General features: G+C 35.2%; 1 long non-coding RNA gene across 1 annotated transcript in view; it reads right to left on the bottom strand.

Moving 5' to 3' along the window:
• Positions 1-12,511, bottom strand: part of LOC310893814 — a 46,533-nt gene that overhangs the window by 20,854 nt on the left and 13,168 nt on the right. Inside the window, exon 3 of the long non-coding RNA XR_014579326.1 lies at positions 5,299-5,396. This is a non-coding gene — a long non-coding RNA (uncharacterized lncRNA). The remainder of the gene's footprint in view (positions 1-5,298; positions 5,397-12,511) is intronic.

Below are 12,511 nucleotides of genomic sequence, written 5' to 3'. Positions count from 1 at the left end.
ATCTTCTGGGCTCTGAAAATTTATTGCAACCTTCTGGACAGATCCAGTTGTCACAAGATCCACCATTTTAAACAAGAAAATTGCTTTCTTTCTTCCAATGACTTAGTATTTTTGTCTCCTCTCCTGCAATTAAAATTATCTTGTTTTGGTCTGCATTACTTCAGATCTAACCTCAACCTAGCATTCAATGCTTTTCCAAGACGAGTGTTCTAGCCAAAAAAACCTTGGAGATTAACATGTCAGTGGCTTGGTCTTCATATATTTATGTCACCTGACAACTTTCTATTGCAGCTGGGGGGTTCAGCAGTCCTACAAGCTTTGAATAATCTTGCACTTGGGAATGCTCTCCAGTAAATCAAAACCCAATGAAATTAGCATGTCATAGGTTTGATAATCTCCCAAAATCATCTTTTGGAAAAGTATCCTTCATCTATATATAGAACTTGGATGTTTTGCTACTTTTTAAATCTGGATTTTTCTTTTTCTTTTTTTTTTTTTTTTTGAGAAATGAGAGTGATAGCACTCTTTCTCATCCACAAAGAGTCAGAGTACAATTTATCATAGAACATGTGGATATGAACTAAAATGAGCCCAGAAATTATGCTGAAAAACATATTTTAAAATAATTCAGACTTTTAAATAATTTACTGCAGAGAAAAGCTACCAAGACATAAGATTTTGGGCTTTCAGCAAGCACTTTCAGCTTCCACTCACTGTTTGGAGATTATATAAAAAAGTAATTCCTGAAAGGACAAATGAATGGAAGTCAGTAATTTTGGAAAAGTAACATGGCATTTTCATCCTGGTGCCCTCATAAGGATTTATCTTCATACACTTGGTTTGAAAATTTGGACATTAGCTGAGCAAAGAATGAATAAAATAATTGAATAATTTATGTGTGAATATACCAAAAATTAATCAAAGTAATTTTAATGGATATTAATAGAGAAGCTTTCACTTGGAAAAAAAGTTAATGTCATGAATGACAAATGTTGTAACGAGACATCAGGAAGAGTTGCCTGTGCTTCCTTTCTCATTTTATACCCCTCCAAACCTCACTACATTGACACATTAACTGGAATAATATTTCATTTAAAAAATAAATCGCAAAACCCAAATTAAACAGTTCCTTCACCTACAGTCTTGACTGCCAACTGGCTTCAGTTAGACTCATAATTATATTTCTAGAACAAAACTAAGTCCATGGCATTTTCCTGTCATTTGAGAAGGGGTCACTTGTCTGCTACTATAGAAAAAGAACAAATGCTTCTCTGTGTGTTGACACCAATTAAACTGACACCAAGATGAGAAAAATCACTGTGACCCCATTGGCCTTAAAGCCCAAATACATCACCTCTCATTAAAAAGGTTTCCCAATCTAAGGAGCAAAGATCCATACCCTTGATCTCCCACATTGCAATTGAAATGGCTAATAGCTACTTTTTAATGCAAATTCATTTTCTTACAAACCCAATTTAAGTGTCATCCCATTTTCTTATCTGTGGCCATATGCTTAAAAAGTAATTACTCAGCTAGCATTTTTAATTAAAATGATGTTATCTATGGTTCTAGATGCATTAAGCGCACCATTGATCTCAGATACCAAATGAAATTTTGATAGATGAGTCATGTCATGCATTTTTCTGTTTTACAAGTTCCTTTGAAAATGGTACTGTGGAATGCAGGTAGAAAAGGTATCCACCACTTTCTGTCTTACCTGTCAGATAAAGAAATGCATGTTTTTATCTCATATTTTTTTCTAATAAATAATATCTGTATTACTCATTTAACAAGAGCAGTACATTGTAAGCTGATATCTGAGTCTAAATTCTTCTGTCTCCACATTTCAAACTTCTTGTCAGCTATATGTTCCAACAGGCAGTGTGTGTCCAGTACAGGTAGCTGGTGATAAGGAAACAAGATTCTAAGAAGACGTGAATTTTCACATCCTTCAATCACCGTTTTAGTCAACATTTTAACCTCAGTTCATTTGATCTGTCCCCTAATTATACCATATGTGAAGCTGTGTTGGCATCTTGATTAAAAAAAAAAAATTACAAGCAATAATAAACAAATTTTTAGTGCAAGGTAATGAACATCATCACTCTCTCCTAACCGGACTATGGCTGTTAAAATTAGCACATATACATTTTCTATTAATTTGACATTCTTAATTCCCTATTTGCCACAGGCTGCTTCTATCTCGTACTCAGGCCTATAGCTATAAGAAGATCAATACTCAGTATTGCATTTTGCAAGTAACTGGTGTAGAACATGACTGACCCAGGATCAGGCATGGCAAGCATCACTGTGCAACTGGTAAATCACCCTCTGCAGAGACCTATCTCTGCAGAGACCTATCTACATATTTAACTCTTTTGGCTTTTCTCCTGACATCTCCTTAGGCATTCACTGTATTAAGAATTAGTAAATAATGCCATTATATCAATTTATGGATTTTTTCCTAAATATGATGAGTGGTCAGTGTTCTCACACTGATTGTAAGTGCTAATGATGTAAATCATGTTAAAAACCCAAACACCATCTAACACCATCTAATGCTATCTAACAGCTGTAACAAAATACTCATGTGTATAATAGTAGTATGTGTATAGTAGTGTATGTATGTTGAAAGACAAGATGTTATTTAGACCCAAGAAAGGTCCTTTAAACTAACAGTGTGAAAGGAATTTCTGAAGTTTTCAGCACAGTTATAAATTAGCAATTAGTTAACTGTACATAATTATATTTAAGTAGAAGAATGTGATGTACATCTTTTTTTTGTTGTTAAATCACATTTTATGATAATCACATTGTCTCTGCTGTATTTTAAAAGCTTCAAAAATCAATAAAAAGTTTGTGTAGGACTGTAATTTTGAATTATGCCTTTAGTGATTTTCTAACAGGTACTGTTGTTAAAATTGAAACCTAACTCAGTTAAAACAGCTGCCAGCAAATATTACATGAGCTGACAGCACAGTCTTATTTTCTAATCTTTATACTGTCATACATTTATGTGTCTTTGTTACTAATAATGTATATTTCAGCAAATTTTATGTTTAATAATAATTTCATCAAGTATTCATCAAATGTGGTAGTATCTATTCACTAGACTCTAGTGAATGAAGTGAATGCATTTGGGCTCTATGAACTGTGGTAGTCTTTTGTGACAACAGCTTTCTTCCCTTCAAGTCATCCACGATAACATCCTTACAGTAGAAGCCTACTCCTAAACTCCACGGAAATTGATATTCTTTTGACTTGTTTTTCCATGTTTTGAATGAACTCAGCAACTGTATTATGAAGCTGGACAGTCACAAGTTCATGCTTTGTCATTAGATTATTTTGTGTTTTCTCACTGTTTCAGTTTATTACTCCAGTCCAAGGAGAGAATTAGACTTCTGTGTGTGAAGAGTGATCCTATGCAGAACTACCCTACTCTGCAGCGCCTACCCCTGCCCCTCTCCCCCCGCCCCTCCCAGCACAGCATCTGTGAATGTAGAGTAAATGTAAAACATGGCAATTAAAACAACCAAACTGTCATGTATTATTAGTACAGGCTTAAGCTTGGGTTTTTGCGTGTTTGTTTGTTTGCTTTTTGTTTTGTTTTCTGATTGTAACATGTAGTCACAATGTGAGCAAATCTTATATTGCTACAAAGTCCAAAGAAAATTTATTGGTAATATTTATGCTAACATTTAAAGCAGGTAAATGTCTTTGAAGAAACCCCTAAACCAGAACCAGCTCTTATACAAAACTTTCCAGAAGTTTTCCATCTATTTATTGTCCTTGAGGTACATTAATTTCATTTCCAAATTCCCATAGCAGCTTTTAAAAATTATCTTTATTAAAGTATCTCCAATTATATAGATTCCTATATTTAGCTGGTGGTTTCACTCAGATGCATTTTATTAATTTGGATTAATACCATTTGCAGAATTGGAATTCTGTATCTCACTGTAACATCTCATAATTGGAATTCTTGAGTCCTTACCAGAAAAAAAAAAAATAAACCAGCTTTATCAAAATGAACATTTTTATAATAGCAGCACAGATATGTTGAAAGACAAGATGCTGTATAGCATTTAGCTACCAGGAAGGTCATTTAAACTAGCAGTCTGAAAGGAAATTCTGAGGTTTTCAGCACAGTTACTGGCAATTTCAGCAGAGAGTTGGCAACTAGTTCATTGTACATAATACTAATATTTGAGCAGAAGAATGGCTTGTATGGTTTATTTTGTGATAATTTAAAAAATGAAAGAAAAAATCTTGAACCATTAATAGTGACATAATAGCATTGATATTTGTAGACTGGCATATTTTCTCTTTCATAAAAGGGCTGAAATCTTTAGATTGAGACAGTAAAAGGCCATATTATGTTCTGGGAAATAAAATGACTTTTTTTCAAGTTCATAAGTTAACAAAGATCCTACATAAAGATGTACCAGTGCCACAAGTGCCACTAACACAATGAATTTAGAACTTCTGTTAGATAGTAAGTACTTGCCTTACTAAGTTTTTTGGAGCTCAGCTTTAGGTCTTGGGAGAAGAGGGAACAACAGCAAAATAGGCATTTACTACAGAGAATATATTTCCCTTTAAAACTCCCAGTAAGGTTTTCTTATTTCCTACTCCCCAGCAAATAACTTCAAAGAAGTAAAAGTGATTAATACTGCTCTCATCAACTATCCATTTTTAAAGTAGCTGTGGAGAATGTAAATAATAGCACAAGAAAATAACCATATCTGAAATGGGAACATGGATGTTACTGCTGAGCTGTTAATTTACATTTTACTTGGACTATAACTCTCTCTGGTTCCTAAACCTGAAATGGCTATGAAAAATTCATTTATTTGTTTCAAAACAAGATGTGCTGTAAAAACAAAAATAGATATTACTCTTTTTCATCCTAACTGCTCCCGAGGGGACTGGATTTTAACTATATCTAGATAATGTCAACTCCTTTTTTAATGGAATTTTGAGGTACCTACATTGCTTTTATTCCACATTGGAATACAGACATTTCTCAGTAGTTGCATTATACTAGATTACTGTCAAAACAGGCTAAAAGCTGTCCTTCCTATACATTTTTTCCCAGTATTACATAGATTTGGGAATGTAAAAACTAAGAAATCTCTGGAAAATGGCTGTTTCAAAACAGTTCTGATCACCGATTTATCTTTTTGAATCTGTCCCCATAGCTCACCCTGGAAGTTAAACACTTTGGGACATTTGGTAGATATTTTTATTCTGTGAATATGTACTGCTACAGCCTTGGAATCATACAATCATACATACCTCATTGTGTGGTGGTATGTCGTATGAACATAACAGAAAGAACAGCATTGTGTTTAAAGGTTGTCCATGAACTGAGCACCATCTCTTTTTCCATGGCACTGAAAGAAAATTGTTTGTTCATGTGTGAATGCCATTAAAAAAGAAAGAGAACACAAGATAGCACGGAAGAGGAATGACTGTTGTCATAACTCTTGCCTTCCTTCTTGATTCAGGTAGAGAGAAAGCAGTTAGACCTGGGCACTTGGCTTAAATCAAAAAAGGCTGCTTGTTCTAGCCTACAGAGTAGGGCTTTGTACCTCATATGCTGTTGAGAAAGTGTCAGCATTTACTGACACATATTGCACTTAAACTTAGTGAATAAAAAAGTGTAATGTCCCTCTTCACTCCTGGATGGAGAGATGAAAGCAGGACATTCAACCCTTTGAAGTACACAACATCTAGAAATGCAACAGATTTCATTTTAAAAGGGGACAATGAAAGAGGAAATTCCTTCTTTGGACAGCAGGAGGAAGAATGAACATTTTTTCCATTGTATTTCAATAGAATTTTAAATAAGTTTTGCTGTTACGTTGCTAAACCCAGACATCTAAGTAAAATTTTATTTTGCCTTACTCGTACCTTTATTTTAGAATTAGATTAAACCAAATTTAAAATGTTTGGAATTCTTTTGTTTAAGCATATTACTACTTCTGGTATAACACCTTTTAAAACAGACCTCAAGGGGAATGGACAGTGGTAAAGAGAGGGAGTTTCTTTGCTTGCCAATTTGATACTTCTCATAATATTTTAGTAGCCTACTTTTTCCTCTGAGAGATTTTTATTCTCTCTGTTCTCTAATGTACCAAATACATTCCAAAATATGCTTCTGATTTCCTGTGGTTTTACACATTTGAAATTCAAACTGAATGTATGTAATTAGGATCAGTTCACTTGAGTTCACTGAAATCACTTGAGTTGTTTATTTTTGTAGTGCTTTTAGCAAGATACTATTCGTTTTTCATGACATTCATTTCCTTACAAAAATATTAGATCATTTAAAGAGTTTCTTCTTCAAAATAGAGGGGAATCAGTACATTGTCAATAGTAACAAACCTAATGTTTTGGAGAACTATAACTGATTTTTTTTAGTTGAGTCAGTCTTTTTTTCTTACATGTTTTGAAGGCATACATGTGAAAATTGACATAATGACAATGCCATATGATAAAGCTCAGACTTTGTAGACATATACAGGATTGTTCTAGACACAGCACTCACAAAATAAGTGTCAAGGTTTTTTATTCTCCTTACCTCTTGGTCCCAGACTTCATCCACAGCAATAGCTATGACCATCAGCTGTTCCAGTTTATGACAACCATGTAACAGCTTTTAGGCTTCAAGGAAAACAGCCAGCCAAACTGCTGAAATTTCTAATGGAGGTTAAGCAGGGCTGACAGGATATTATTTCTTTAGAACATGGGATTGGGATTTCTTGTTTGGGTAAAGAATAACATGCAATGAAGACTGCCATTGTTTGTAACACTTAGGCTGCCTCTATAGAGATAGACATATCTGTAAGAGCTCCAGATGTGGTTTCTAGATTCCACTATTATAAAAGATATATTAGAATTAGGCCTAGATGGTCACATGTTTATCATGGGGCCCTCCATTCAAGTCTTACATTTGGCATCATATTTTTTGACAATACTTTGTTCATGCCATGTATTTGTTCTTTTTTTTTTTTTTTTTTAATCTATTCTAAGGTCTGCACAGTTATTTTTATATCCAATAGTTCATGTACTAGGTGATAGCACAATACACAATACTCTAATTTTTCCAGCTACAATTCTTTTTTAAATACTGAGACTAGGTCATTAAATTGTACAATACTAGACTGTGTAAAATAATACCATTGTACATAAACATAATGGATCATATTTACCCCCTTTTCATACATATTGGGCTGTACAGTACCAAGCACTTAAAATGGTTCTTCACAGACTCACACACAGAGGTTCTGATTCTTTCCTCAGATGTAAAACAAGTAGAAAATATCAAATGGAAAAGGCATCTAGAATAATCATTTTTCCTGTGCTTTCCCAATATTTATGCATCAGTCTGATGATATAAGACATCAAATGAGGGAATGCACTGTTCATTTTCTATTGTTTCTTACTCACTTCCGGCATGTCCTTTTCTGTGATTTGGCATTATTGGTGACAATGAGTACAATGACTGGCATTTGTTGAAAACTTCTTGTCTGTTCTTAAGACAGACAGGTGTATCATTATTTGTACATTCAAGATCACTTAAATTGCTCAGGATTTATTATAAATATTAGAAGTATTTTACATAGAGAGAAAAAGGCAAGTCAGGCAGTACAGAACTATGCTTTCATTTAAGTTTCCATCTAAATGCACTCTTAATAAAGAAGGAATACAACTTTTATCTCTGAATAAAAGCATAAGACAAGCTAACCTCATATTGTACTTCCAGTATTTAACACTATCACCAGGGAAGAATAGATTGGAGTTTTGGAGAGGTTCAACCTAAACATGACTTTGTCTTTTTAAAAGACCTGACCTTTTAATTATCTTAGGTTAGTATCCATTCTTGCCTTAGCAATGAAAGAAAAAGAATCTGTCCATTGTGAGTGTAGTTCAAGAAGAAAAAAAAAATATTATTTTTTTTTCAGTCCCATTAAATATAAGTTGGTGGAGCAGAAAAGAAAATCAAAAGACAAAGCTATACCAAGTTGCAAAGATTTAAATACTTTAACCTTTCCCCTTTAAAAATAGTGTATATTGCCTGTTTTGGAATTCTTTGTTTTGAACAAATACAAAGAATATTTTATGTGCTTAAAACCCTAACAGTGATGTTGACCAGCTATACAGTTCATTTTGCAATTCAGATATTTACTTATCTATTCTCTGACCTTTAAACTTAAAACTCTCTCTCAAATGAGGATGAGACCATCAGACCAGACCCTTGGAATTATCAAGAGAAGATTTTCCATAAGGAGACCTCCATTTCGAGGAGAGAACATAGGATGCTACATGTGAAGTTTTGTCTGCTCTTTCTAAAGAATAAAGAACACTGTAAGGTACTCTTATGAGAAACAAGATTTATGCCACACAATCTGAGTCTGAGACTGGAAACTTACTCTCTCCCTAATCAGCAAAAATGTCTTCACTGAAAAATCTTGACCCGCTGTTTGTACTACTTCATACAGTGTGGTATAGACAAATCATGAAACAGAGGGGGAGGAACTGTATTCTGAGGTCCACAGTAATGGAAAATAAACCCACAACTGAAAACAAACAAACAAACAAACAGAAACACATGAAATCCTACAACTTGAACAGAACTAAGCATCTTCAGACCAAATTTTAGGAAGGGGAGGAGGGAGAGAAAAAATATCTTTTATATTTCAAAATTATTTCTCTGACATGAGAACTTAATAGTTGGTTCTGGAAAGTGAAATCCAGACGTGGTCCTTCCATGTCCACATCCAATCTAATCAGAGTGACACATATATTCCAGGATTCATGATTTAATTTTTCTTCTCACATTCAATATAGTTGCTATATGCAGATCTAAAGTAAATTGCTTGACTGCTTCCAGTTTTATCCTAGAAATACATTCCTGCATATAGAGGATATAGACTGCAAAAGAAGAAATGTATCTTTATGAATTTGGAGCATTTTTAAATTGTCAGTGCTTCTGTTCCTCTTATAACTAAATGCAGCATGGAATAGTGAAGTGCTCAGCTTCATAGAATAACTAATATTTCTAGATTTATTAAAAGGTTCCATTTTATAAACCTGCCAAACTTGTAAATTCCATTCTCAGAGCTACAGCTTAAATCAATATAACTGTAACTATTTTCAATTACACATTAGTTTAATGCAATTATTTCATTCTGAAATTTGGGAGCACTTAGTATTAATGCAACTAATGAAAAGTGGCAGTCTCCCTCTTATACTGAAAATGTAATTTAAGAAAGAAGTATTGATCCAGTTAAGTCTGAACGGTGAGAAATAATGCCTGCCTATAATCTTAGAATTTCTTTCATCTTACATTATTAGAGCTGCAAGCTAAAACTACTGTTACTTTGCTTTGTTCAGAGATGGTTCAAAATGAAAAGCTTGGATCTGGATTTCAAGAAGGCCAGATTCCACATCTGGATCTCCATATCTGCACAACTTTCTAGAATTCCTAGTTCTCTCCATGTTTCAGACTTGGCAGTAGTTCAGTTTTATTTCAGAAGCATCTTGAAATTTAGTTTACCGTTTAATGTACCATTACCATTTACCACATGGACACACATGGTGGTAATGCAAGAGAAACTGACAGCAGGATTTGCCCTGATTAAGAAATAAACTCTCACCAACACAGCTGAAATAATATAATCCTCAAATGCAAGTCCTTCTTTAGATTCTCTGTCAATGGAGACCCTAGATTTGATAATATTTATCATTCTAATATTCAACATTCATTTCTAATCAGACTAAAATTAATCTAAATTGGAATTTTCATAATTCACGTCTAATTGAATCAGGTCATGCAAGTGCATAGTTCAAACAAAGTTCTAGAGAAAACACTCAGAATTCCTGATTAAAATTCAGTCATCAAACTGATCTGATCTTTGGACTGATTTTCCAAAAACTAGTCTTATTCAGCCATCCTCTGGCTATTGCTCAATCATCCTGTCACAGATAATCCATCCTTGAGACTCATAACATGGTTTTATTGGCATTCATTTGGGAGAACCTGGCACATCTGATTTGTAGCCTTGTCATAAGTGTAATGAAGGAATTCTAAACTCATGCCAGCAAAGTAATTAGACCACAGTATCATATGTTACACTTACATGCACACTGAGTGGCTGGCTAAGCATTATCAGCATCATCAATTTATGGACAAAAAAGATGAAATACAGACAAGATAAGCTTAATTTTGTATTGTATTTACCATGCTACGTTTATCCATAGAAAGCTAGATTGATAGAAGCATGCTTTCAATGATGGAAGATAAGCCTAGTCTAAAAGGCCTTCTCTATAACCAAAGATTAATTTCTATATACATCACTCTTATGTTGTATCTCACAGTTCTGGTATTTCAACTGTAAAAAGCAAATACTGGCCACTGAAATCCAGATACTCTTTCCTTACATGGGATGTTCTTATCACAAACACTACCTAATAGCACAGCACAGATAGGATGGAGATATAGGTATCTAAAAGAGACGGACACTAAAAAAAAAAAATGTGAAAAGTAGGTTTCTGGACTGCATTGACAACTTCCTGACACAGGTGACTGGGGAGCTGATGAGGGCACAGGCTCTGCTGGACCTGACTCTTGCCAACTGGTCAGGCATCTGAAGACTGGGGGCAGGCTCAGCTGCAGTATAGGATCCTGAGATGAGTAAATGAGCCAAACTGCAGCCCTTAACAACAGCAGATCTTTGGCCTGTTGAGGAACCTGCTTGTAAGAATCTCATGGGATACAGTCCTGGGAATGAGAGGGGATAAGAAGAACTGGGTGATTTTCAAAAATTACTTACTCTGAACTCAAGAATAGTCCATTTGCATGAGCAGGAAATCAAGAAAAGCCAGAAGGAGGTCTGAATGTAGGGAGTGCTAGATCGGATGTGCTGTCCTTCGGAGGGCCATTGGCAGGCTAGAGAAATAGATGGACAAGAACTTCAAGATGTTCAAAATGCAAAGTCCTGCACCTGAGGAGGAATAGCTCCCCAGGCACCAGTACAGGCTGAAGCCTGACTGGCTGGAAAGCAGGTTTGCAGAAAAGGCCTTGGGGCATGTTCTGGTGGACAGCAAAATGTCCATGCACCAGAAATACTCCCTTGAAGCAAAGAAGGCCAACAATCTCATTGGCTGCTTTAGGCAAAGCATTGCCAGCAGGTTGAGGGAGGGAGGAGATCTTTCCCTGGAGAAATGCATCTGGTATGCTGGGTCCAATGCTATGTTCCCCAGTACAGGAGATACATGGACATGTGCTGCAATGAGCCCAATGAAGTCCAAGACGATTAAAGGCTTGGATCATCTGTCTGATGAGGAGAGGCTGAGACAGCTGGGACTCTTTAGCCTGGACCAGAGAAGGCTCAAGGGAATTTTATCCATGTGTATAAATACCTCATGGGGGAGTAAAGAAGAGGGAGCCAGGCTCTTCTAAGTGGTGCTCCATGACAGGACAAGAGTCAATGGCCACAAACTGAAATACAGGACATACCATTTAAAAACAAGAAGGAAAGGTGTTTTGTTTGTTTGTTTGTTTGTTTGTTTGTTTGAGAGTGGTCAAATGCTGGAACAGGTTCTGCCCATAGTTTGTAGTCTCTGTCCTTGAAGATACTCAAAAACTAACTGGACACAGCACTAACCTGGACACCAACCTACTCCTGCTGACCTTGCTCTTGGATTAGATCATCTTCAGAGGTGCCTTTGTGCCTCAGCCATTCTGTGTGATTCTATGATAACAATATGGTCCATGTTATAGTATTTTTCTTTCTGTATCACAGCGATCACAGTGTAATCACAGTAATGATACACTAAAGTAAATCAAGGTGCCTATTATTTCAACACAGACATGGGCATTTACTTTTCTATAGGTTGCAGATGTAAAGGAATGAATTGAATTTTTTGTAATACCACAATGTGATGACTGGAGATGAAAGAATAACCACTACAACAAACTGGAGAAAAAATACCAGTATTCTATACTGTTGGAATTTCCTGGAGGTGGTCCAACAGCATTAAGTGACCACTGGGACAAGATGACACAATTTGGTCTGACTGCGTGAATATGATGACAGATACCATACTACAAACACTTCTCTACAGAAACAAGCTAAATCTCAACCCTTTGCCTTGACCTAAAATCATACACAAAAGTAGTCTAGAGGCATAAAGTAATACAGAACTATTTTGAAAGCATGCTGATTCCTGAAAAAAAGGGCAAATACTAAATAGTAGATTAAAAAACTCATTTTTCTTAATACTGCTATGACTACTGCATGTATGAAAATGTTTTCTCCTAGAAATGTGTTGTGGTTTTTTTTTTTTTTTTTTTTACTCCTGGAGAGTAGTTAGCAAAGCAAGTGGTTAGCAATATCTAGCTGTCAGGATCCCTGTTCTGTGTGAGATTTCTATGGACTAAAATGGCAGAAGATTCCTGGCAAATAATCCAAGATTTGATAATTTGTCAGAAAGCTAGGCA

This window comes from Anser anser, assembly GCF_964211835.1.
Source record: "Anser anser genome assembly, chromosome: 1".
NCBI lineage: Eukaryota > Metazoa > Chordata > Aves > Anseriformes > Anatidae > Anser > Anser anser.
Note: the sequence above shows the minus strand (reverse complement) of the source record. Positions and strands in the feature narration are given on the sequence as shown.